Raw genomic sequence first — 10954 nt, forward strand, 5'->3', positions numbered from 1 at the left:
CCTCATGCCCTTGCTCATACTGGCCCCTCTGCTTGGAATGCTCCTCTTTCCTCTTGTCTTTAAGGCAAACTCTTCATCCTTCAGGCCTGAAATAATACCACATCCTCCTCCAGCAAAGCCTTCTTTGACTCGCCAGGCAGATCAGTGGTTCCTATTTCTGTATTCCCACCGGACTCGCCTCTTTCCTTCATGGTGGTCCTGAAAAGTTGTTACTCATTCATTCTCCACATTATTCTCAGAAGTATCTAAAGGGGAACTGAGAGTTTTATTGGGCCCCCACTCTCACTGAGACTCCCTTCCGGCTGGTCCTTTGCTCGCTTACCTCAGGACAACAGTGCATAACACATAGAAAGTACCCAGTTAACCATGATTGAGTCAAAGGAGACCATTCGGGGAGTACGCGCCATGTGGCTACTGCGTGCCAGGTGCTGTGCTGGCCCCAGGGATATGATGATGGACATGCCCACATGTCCCGGACATGTCCCGGCTTCCCTGGCCTTGGGGGCAGCCAGAGCTCAGGAGTGGGCCAGCGATGGGTCCTCAGAGCCTTGCGGAAGGAAGATAAGAGACAGGGCTCAGCCAGAGGAAGGAGGTTAAGGATTTACTTCCTCCGGGCATGTTTTGTCAAGTGTCTCTGTACAAAAAAACAAAACAAAACAAAACAAAAAAAACAGAAAAAAACCAACAACCAAAAAATCCCTACACAACACAATAGTGCTTAGGACTGATAAGTTAGAGGAAGTAATGTGAAGAGAGAAACCTCTTGACTTGTTGAAAGGTTGTCAAATTTTACCTGCTCCGTGTCCTTTACCACCTCCACCCTGCCTCAGGCTCCCTGGAGGGCCGCTGTCCTCCCTGTGGGTACGAAGCTTGGGTCCTCCTTCTCCCTCAACTGAAATCATTTGCATGATCCAGGTTTGAACCCGACCTCTGCCCCTGAGACATTAATTTGCCTTTCTTACCAAAGTGGTGAGGATTGAAAGGGATGGCACACGTCAGTGTTCCCAGGAGGCCCGCAGGGAGTGAGTCCCACTGTTGTAGTTACTCTCGTTACCATTTTTGTCTGTCCCCCCACGGCAGCCTTAAACCATGACACAGCCGGGGCCTGTGGACCTAGGAGCCCCAGCGCCAGATTTCAGTCCCAGCTCTGCCACTGCTTTGCGGTGTAACTTTAGACAAAGCCCTTAATTCTTCTGAGCCCTTCTTTCCTCAAGTGTACAATGACCATGGCAAGCCCTTTCCCCAAGGAATGGTTGTGAGGTCAAATGGGCGACACATGGAGGTCTCTAGGGCAGCTGACAGCACAGAACGAGGGCTTGGTTATGAAAGAACAGTTTGGAATCGAGGGCTATGGTATGGGGGGGTGGGGTGGACAGCTCTGTCCACGTGGAGCTGCAGAGGGATGAGCAGGCCCTGGATCACAGGACTCCACAGCGGGACTCACGGCCGGCTTGTCTGTGTTACCTTCAAAGGGAGGTACTGGGGCGCCTGGGTGACTCGGTAGTTGAACGTCTGCTTTAGGTTCAGGTGATCCTGGGGTCCTAGGATCCAGTCCTGATCAGGCTCCCCACAGGGAGCCTGCTTCTCCCTCTGCCTATGTCTCTGCCTCTCTCTCAGTGACTCTAATGAATAAATAAATAAAATCTTTAAAAAAAAAAAAAAAGAAAAGAAAAGGAGAGGCTGTGAATCTGCTTGACTTCAGATGTGCTTTACCACCAGACATGGGGAAATTGAGGCTACAAGAGCTTATGTTACGTCTAATGGGCTTCCCTGGGCTGCATCTCCTGTGCTTTTTCCTGCACTGGGCCAGTACTCCTGCCCCCTCTCCTTGCCTGGCCTGGGATGCCTTGGGTAGGCAGGTCCTCATTGGATATCAGGGCTAATCCTACAGAACAGTGTCCATGTGCATCTAGCTTCTTGGCTGTTCACACCCGTGTAGGCCTGCATGTGCCCAGCCATGGGCAGGGAGTGTTGGAACCACAGCACTAGAAGCATTCCCATCCCATGCTGCCTTGAATGAGCAAGTGAAGGCCCAGACAGGCCAAGGCACCTCCTCCAGAGGATTGCATGAATTGGTGCAATCCGGGGTGGGGTCTACAATCAGGAGTGAGACTCGAAGTGAACTAACTCTGAGTCCCGTGTGCTCTCCCTGGTCAGATTAGCCACTGTTCTCCACACTGACTTCTGGGAGAGTCATGTCCGGAGCTGGGTCACTGGGGAGGCAAAGAGGAATTTGGAACAATCCAAGATTTTGGTCTCGATGATTTCCTAATGTAGAATCATCAAGAGGGCAGCACTCAGCTGACCCTGGAGGAGGGCAGAAGGGAGTATGAGAGGGACCCTGCTGGCCAGAGGAGTGAACCAGGGGTGGGAGGAGAGAGGTTGAAAAGAGAAATGGAGGTGGATGGCAGGAAGTGGGAGGAAAGCCTCATTTGCTGGGCGTTGACATGTCATTTCCCTGAAATTATTTGACAGGCGATATCCCCTTGAGATCCTTGAGATCCAAGGAGTTGACTTCTATCGCAAAGGGCTTCCTTGCTGGTTCTTTCTTCTGTCCCTTTCTTTCTTCTCCTCTCCTCGCCGCTCCTCTCCTCCTTCCTTGTTCCTTCTTTCCTTCTTCCCCTCAACCTTTTTTTCTCCTTTTCTTTCTTTCTTTCCTCCCTCCCTTCCTTCCTTCCTCTTTCCCTCCTCCTCCTCTGTCTCCTTCTCTCTTTCCTCCATCAAAGTGGCCCCCGTGCTGTGGCGGGCCAGGGTGTACCCAGACCCCTGGCTAACCAGGTTAGGGAAGCTAGGTATCCCATCTCCCGTCCTGCTCCCTGCAGGTCTTTGGTGCTGCCAGCTGCCTTTTTAAACATGTCTTCCCCCTCTTTTAAGAGGGTGGGTGGGCACGAAGGGTGGTAAAGCAACCATGATGGACAGATCTTGGGCTGGATTTCTCATAAGTTAAATGGGAATGGTAGCTCCCTGTCAGCTGGCTTCCCAGGGCTGCCATGAAGAGTTTGTATCTGATAAACTACCAAGGGGGATGGTAAGACCACTCTTTATCTGGCTGGGGGGGAGAGCCAGCTGTCCCCCCTGTCCCTGAAGCTGGGGAAGTTCCTGTGCTGGTTTATGGCATGCCACCAGGAGTCTTGCCCCCCGGAAGGAGGGCATTGCTGGTAGGCTCTCTGCATCATTTTCGGGGCTCAGCTCTGCCCTCTACTTCCTGCCACTACCAGGCTGGGCACCATCTCCTGGATGTGGGCAGGAATGGGCCCTCTCAGATTGGTGTCACAAACTTCTCAGAGCTGATCAGTGTAACCTAGAAACAAAGCAACTTACCTTCAGTGAGTTTGGGGTTCCCAAGTGCCCTCCCTGCCCCCCCTAGAGTCACAATCCCTCAGCTGAGGAAACATCTAGAATGAAATTTTGTTCCAATACTCATTGGAAAAAAAGAACCACATTGAGGATGATGTGTCTGCTGGTGTCCAAGCAGCTCACAAGCCCACTTCCTATCTTTGGTACTGTATGACTTCAGAGCGAAGGAGGCAGAGAATTACCTGGAAACAGGAAGTTAAAAGCCTACGCTCTCCATGTTCATCTGTTAATGCAATAAGCTTGTTCCCTGTTGAGTGCTTCTTGCATGCTGGGCCCTGCCTGCGCTCATCCAGTCCAGCTGAATTGCATGCCCCTTGCTCAAAGACTGCCAGGGACAGTCCAACAGGAGGCAGGGCGAGTAGTGATGGGGAAAGGTCTGAGGTGCGCCAAAGACCAGAGTGGCTTGGCTTCTGGAAGTCACTGCAAGGAGCCAGAAACCTGGAGAGAGAAGAGCGTGAGGGTTGGAAGAGTTCAGGTGTCAGATACCGCTGGCTACAGACCCCTTTCTTCCACTCCACGTGATTTAAGAGGATTGCTTGCCTGAGGTCTCTATGTTGGTTTGCCTGAGGCCACCTGGGAAATCTCAGAGGAGCCTTTCACAATGGGGGTGGGGGTAGGCTGGCCAGGCTGGGGCAGCCTGGATCAGAGGGCGTGAATGTGGAGGGAAAGCCTTTCCAGAGTTCCCCTGGGTGAGGGAAAGAGAAGCATGAGTGACTCCCACTCTGGCCTGAAACATCATCTCTGTGTCTGCCCTAAACCCCAGGCCAGGCCCTCCCTCCAGCCTGGTGGCAAGTTTTCCTGTTGGCAGGTGCTGTGCACCTCTCCCCAGGGAGGAGGAGGAGTCAGTTCAGAGTAGCCAACACCAGGGGAGCCGTGGAGGGTGGGGAGCAAAAGATTATTTCTGTAGCCATATTGCTTGGATTGAAACTCAGCTCTGCCTCCTGCTAGCTCTATGACCCTGCGTCATAACTTAACCTTTCTGTGCCTCAGTTTCCTCATCTGTCAAATGGGGATAATGATGGCATTTTCCACAGAGGGCTTCTTTAAAGTTGTTATTATGTGTAAAATATTTAGAACATTGCCTGGACTCCAGCAGGTGCTCTATAGTGGGGAGAACTCCTCAAGCCGAGAAGGCAGTGCATCTGTTGACCAGTCAGCACTACCCCGTGCGAAATTAAAAGAGGACTCCAGAGTGGCTGTGCTAATGCCTCCTCAGCAGTGCCTGGGCCCAGGAACAAGAGGGGGTGAGTAGGGAGGCATGGCCAAGGCTGCCTGCTTCCACCTCAGGAAAGCCCTTTTCCACTGTGGGCGCCACGGCCCTGTTCCGGAGCCCCCAAGAAGGGGGCTTAACCCTGAATCCCGGAGGATGGATGGGCCCGTGCTCCCACTGGGTCCAGAGCACCGGGAGTTGCTGACGGGAGCAGGAATGCAGTGTTCCTTGGGAGCCTCTTCCCTCTCCTAACCACAATTGGCCCAGTAACCGCAACCACCAATGGTCCATTCATTGGAAAGCCTCCTGCGCGGCAAGCCGGCCGGGCAGCTCCCCCCCACCCCACATTCCTGCTCTCAGCTGGGCTCCTGGCCCTAAAGCAGCTGCTGGCAGGCCTGGAGGCCCACACTCTCTCTCTTCCCAGGAACAGCATCTGGAGCAGAGTCCAGGCAGGGCCACGGTGTGGCACGAGGGCTCTTTCGGGCTGGTAGGTGAGAATTCTCTTCCTAGAATTAAATTATTTTCCTAGAATTCTGGTGCTGTGCTAGAAGCTGAGCAGGGCCCAAACCCGATGATCCAGTCCCCCATTCAGTGTAGCAGAAGGAACACAGGATTTGGCTGCAGCTCAAGTCCTGTAATAATTTACAACAGGGACTTGTGGCAAGTTGCTAGAACCCCCAGAGCCTCTGAGCCTCTGTTTGCTCATCTATAAAATGGGCATTATAATGATTGGGGCCCATAGGATACAGTGATAGGATCCAATTAGACATTTCCTGGAAAATATTCTGTACCCTTGGAAGACTCCTGCAGATGTTGGCTGTCACTACTAAGGACTTTGGGTCTAAAACTAGAGAAGCCACTTTCAGATCCCAGATCTGCTACGCTCCAGCTATGAGATCATGGGCAACAGATCTCTGAGCCTCAGTTTTTCTCATCTGATAAGTAGAAATAATGCTACCTGCCTTAGAGAGTTTGTGAAAAGTCAATAGAGGATAAAAGCAGACCCTTGTCGCAGGGCAAGAGTTGCACTGAATGTTAGTTCCATCATGCATAGGAGTAGTAGTGATGATACAGCCCGAGGAACTTGCCATGGAAAGTAACCCAGGCTCACAAGCCTCTTCTGTTCCACTCAGCTGCATCTCCCCATGCTATAATCACTCAATAAATATTTGCTGATTGATTGAAGATGACTGATCCTGGACTCTGGTGCCAAAATCTCTCAAAAAGCTGGAAACTCCAAACCCCCTGGGTGCCAGGCCCTGGGCTGCTCTACGGGAGATGGAACTATCTTGCCTGGAACCCCCCACCCCTCCCTGCACCCCAGCCTTAGATCAGATACTTGCTTCCCTGAAAGTTCACGAAACACTATTTCACGAAATTGTATTTTCACTTATGCAAGAACATTGTTATGCCAAAGCTATTTTATTATGAAGAAGCAAAAAAAAAAAAAAACCCATAGAAAAAATATTTTTAGAACACAACAATAAAAATCGTATTCCGGTTCTTCCTTGGATGTTAAAAAATAAGACCATGGGCTATACACCTGATGTTTTTAAAGCCAACTTCAAAGAGGGATCTTCTTAGAGTTGAGTTTTGGGGGATCCTGGATCATGGGCTCATGTCATCCAGGATAATGTGTCTTTGGGGGAATTTGTCCCCTTTCTGCCAGTGGGAGCCAGGGCCAGAGAGAAAAATTAGACACGTGCCTCTGAAATCATTAGCATTTCTTCAGGCATTAATTAAGTCATTCATTTAATGAACATCCGGGGAGCACCACCAACTGGTCAGCCCTTGACACTAAAGCTAAAATCATCAAACAAGGCTCGTCCCTACCCTCAAAGAGCTTGTAAACCCACAGTTCCTATAAAGAACAGCAGTGCCCTACAGTGTTAGGAGAAAATGTGAGTGGGAAGAGAGCCAGGAAGGCTTCCAGGAAGAGGAGAGCTTTGAGCTACCTGAGAGCAGAAGTGCCCCATGTGCAGAAATGAGGAAAGGCCATTCCAGAGGGACGAGCACACACAAAGGTCAAGAAAGGTAAGCAGTGGACTTTGGCAGTATAATTATTCTGGAGTGACTGGAGCTTAGGTGGGAGAACACAGTGGGAGAGAGGCAGACCAGACCCGTTCCTCAGGTGCCTGTAGGTCACACGTGACATTTGACTTTACCTTGAGGAGCCACCGAGGAAGCTGGACTGGATGACAGGATCAGATCCATCCATTTGATGACTGTTTTTTGAGCTTCAGGTGCTGTTCTTAGTTCTGGGGGGCCTAGGAAGAGGCACATGTTGTACCATGTGGACTCTTATCCTCAGGAAATGCAGCATCTAGTCAGGAAGCGAGGGGATTTGGGGGGGGTGTGTGTGTCAGAGACCTGACCACATATATTAACAACTACAGGGGAAGGGAGCCAGGTTGCTAAACAGATGAAGTGAGTAAGGCCACGGAAGGAGAAAGGTCCTAGGGGCGGGCAAGGTAAGATCGAGGGCACAAGGAAAGGTTCTTGAGAGGTCAGGAGGAGGGATGTTTCACTTTCCAGGCCTAAGCTCTGGGTTCGGCAGAAGGAAAGGGGCTCAAGAGACTAAGTGCTACTGAGAGAGAAGTGATCAGTGGTGGGTGATCAGTGGGGAGGGGAGGAGGAGGGTCCGAAGTTCACTACCTCGTTCAACAGGGCAAATGATTACTGAGTATGACCAGGGGGCCAGGGACACAAGCCATGGCTGTGGGCTGTGCCCCCACCTCTGGGAGCTCCTGGCCTCTTTCTGCCCAGCTTGCTGCCCCGACCCACCCCTCCCAAGTCCTTTTGTTGAAATCACATCTCTGAGGGTGCCTGAAATGGCCCCTCCTCAGAGAACTTTCCCATTTGCCATCAACACGGATGTTTTCTCCCTCTGCTGGGCCCTGTGGTGCTTTGGTCTCTGTCTCTCCCTTTTGTGTGTATGCTTCTCCTCCTTCCTCCAACTCAACTCTGAGATTCTTAAGGATAGAGACAGCAATTTGTGTCTTGCAGCACCCAAATAGACGAGGGGCTCCATAGAAGTTTGTTGAATTGGATGACTGACTGAATGAATGAATGCATGAATGAATGAATGGACTTCAAGAGCCCAGGTCACTCCTTAGATGGAAAAGGCCACAGCTCCCCCCAAACCCAACCTTTAACTGAGCTTCTCCTTTCCATCCGGCTGCTGCTTGTCCCAGGGCTGGCTGCTGTGTCACATGCTGTCACAGGCCCTCTGCACTAGGGTGAGGTCAGGGCTCTGGCAGGAGGCCAGAGCTGCTGGGTTTGGACTCACTCTGTCCATGAGCCCAGGTGACAGTAGAACCCCGAGGGTTCCTGCAGGCTCACCTATGCCCCCTGAGACCTGCTGACCAGGATGCTGGAGCAGCCCTCAGGCCTTCCTCCCCATGATCTCCGCTTTCTCTGCGCCTGTCCTCATGTCCCTGCAGGACAAGCCTGTCAGTGGACACCATCAGCTACCATGCTGGCCTCGTGCTGCGCTGGCTCCCTGCGCCACCCATCCCCACCCCCACCTTGCCTGATGGGAGGCCTCCCTCCGGTTGGTCCCAGTCTTCTGCTTGAGCTTTGGCTTTCATTATCCACCTGCAGGTCCCCCCCCCCAAAAAATTAGATACGTACCCACTCTGTGAATCTTTTTTTAATGTTTTATTTATTTAAGTAATCTGTACACCCAACATGGGGCTCAAACTTATGACCCCGAGATCAAGAGACGTTACTACTACTACTCTGGCTCCTTCGACTGAGCCAGGCAGCCACACCCACTAGATGAATCTTTATTCAATGTTTACTACGGCCCAGCTCATGGTTAGTTGCTGGAATTTCTAAAATGAAAGACAGTCCATTCTCAAGGAGCTCATGGTCCCGCAGGACTGGATGGGGTTAGGCAAGGAAGTGGCCAGTTCCAGTGTCGCCTCATCCCATAGTTAGAGCCGAAGGTGGGAAGCCCAGGTTGCCATGGGAGCGCTAGGAGGAGGGGGTCTGGAAGGCTAATAGGGAGGGGAGGGGCATGCCCAAGGGAAGAAGAGAAGGGAGGGAAGAGAGGGTGTTCCAGCTGGTAGGAGTGGTGACAGCAGAGGGCCGAGGGGAGACTGGTTTGGTATGGCTGAGTGTGGGCAACTGGGGGTTTGATGGTCAGATAGGCTGGACTGGGCCACAGGACTGTCACTATGCGCCCATGCCCACCTAGGGAAAGAAACCCCTCCTTCAAGCCCTCTCAGCTGCCACCTCCTCCAAGAATTCCTATTTCCCCAGCCCATATGGTTTCTTCCTTTACAGCAACCAATGGCTGTGTATCCGAGGGCCCTCTTCATGTTCTAATTTATTTGAGCCTTATATGTGTACCTGCCCCAGCTCTCCCACTGGACTGGGAACTCCTCCAGAGCAGGGACACATAATTTCAACATTCTCCATAAACATCTAGAGGGGATATACTCTGGGCCAGGTCTAGGGTCCCTCGAAGGCAGCAGAGATGTCCACAAACTGAATAGAAATGCCAAAGTCCCCACCCAGATCACCTCTGTCCCTTTATCAGGCTTATCGGTGAGTCATCTGGAGGTTGCTTGATGAGCAAGGGACCCATCCAAAGGAAGGGCAGTCATCTGATGCCACTTGCTGTGTGACTTTTGGCAAATCCTGTAGCCTTTCTGATAGGAAAAAAAGTAACTCCTCCTTCAGGGACTTGTCAGGAGCAAGTGCGCTAACAAATATGGAAGTGCTAGGTGAACTGTAAAGCAGCCTCCAAAGGCCAAAAGTTTGGGAGTACAGTGCTTTTCCACTATTCCTGTCCTGCCTGGACAAAGCTGGCTCAGCTCAGCTTGGCCCTTGGCTCACTACTCCTCTCTCTCTGGTTTGCCTTCCTTTTTTTTTTTTTGCATTTCTTATCAGCAAGGAAAAGCTTCCAGTTCTGCTAGGAGGCCTCATGTGTAAGGCTGTGATTTCCAAGGCTGCAGAGCATCCTCTGTTTCTAGAGGCTCTACTTCTTGGTTTCTTTAATCTCTGTGTTGAACTAATCTGCATTTCAACATCGGGAGAGTGGGAAGTTCTCAAACATGTTCACATGGTGGAGCCTCTAGAAGCCAAAACCTATTTCGTGGAACTTAAAAAAAAAAAAAAAAAAAAGTAGCACGTGCCACCTCAAATCATCCTTAGCTGTGCTAAACCAGAGACCATGTGATCTTTGGTTCTCCTGGAGCAAAGCAGTAGCAGGGCAACAGGTTTAAGGTTGAAGAAGAATGTCAGAACCTCAAGTCCTAAGTGGAGAGCACTCTACACTCAGCCTTCGGATGGGTCTTTATGTTTAGGGGTAGGACTTCTGTTCAAGGGAACAGAATTTGAGAGCTCTGAGTCTCAGAGTCAGACCAAACCTCAAAGAAACGGCCGAGCATCCTGAGAGCTCTCCTGGCCTCTTGGCTGCCCTACATTTCCTTACTTTCCATTTTCCTTTCTTTTCATTCATTTCCTTTTTTTTTTTTTTTAAGATTTTATTTATTGAATCATGAGAGACACACAGAGGCAGAGACACGGCAGAGGGAGAAGCAGGCTCCCTGCGGGGACCCCAATGCGGGACTCGATCCCAGGACCCTGGGGTCACGCTCTGAGCCAAAGGCAGACGCTCAACTGCTGATCCCCCTCAGGTGCCCCAGCTTTCCTTTCTTAGATGCTCACCCCCATGATGCTCAAGACTATCTTGAACTTGCATCTCTTCTTGTCTCTTCCTGGAAAGGTAATGGCACATGGCAGCTAGCCAAGGACAAGCGTCTCGGTGCAAGACTATCTGGATTCAAATCCAACCTCTGTGCTCACTGTGTAACCTGGGACAAGCTCTGCCGGTGCCTCAGTTGCCCTATTTGTAAAATAGCAATAATAATAGTGCCGACCTCCACAGTCCTGGCGAGGACAGTTAGCGCCGGGGCCAGCGCACCCTTTCCGTAAAGGGCCAGCAAGTAAATCGTTCTGGCATGCGGGCCTACGGCGAGCCCCAGCTGCCCAGCTCGGCCGCCGCCCCCAGGACGTCCATGATCGGTGAAGTGGGCCCGTGAAACTTAATTTCTAAAAGTAGGCGGAGAGCCAAGTGGCTTGCTGACGCCGAGTTAATGCATGATGAAAGTGTTTGTCAGAGAGTAAATAAGAAATGTTAGCAATTATTTTTTTTAAATTTATTTATTTATGATAGTCACACTGAGAGAGAGGCAGAGACACAGGCAGAGGGAGGAGCAGGCTCCATGCACCGGGAGCCCGACGTGGGATTCGATCCCGGGTCTCCAGGATCGCACCCTAGGCCAAAGGCAGGCGCCAAACCGCTGCGCCACCCAGGGATCCCCCAATTATTTTTTTTAAGATTTATTTATTTGAGAGAGTGTATGTGGGGCTGGG

Source organism: Canis lupus, chromosome 6 (genome assembly GCF_011100685.1).
Source record: "Canis lupus familiaris isolate Mischka breed German Shepherd chromosome 6, alternate assembly UU_Cfam_GSD_1.0, whole genome shotgun sequence".
NCBI classification, from domain to species: domain Eukaryota; kingdom Metazoa; phylum Chordata; class Mammalia; order Carnivora; family Canidae; genus Canis; species Canis lupus.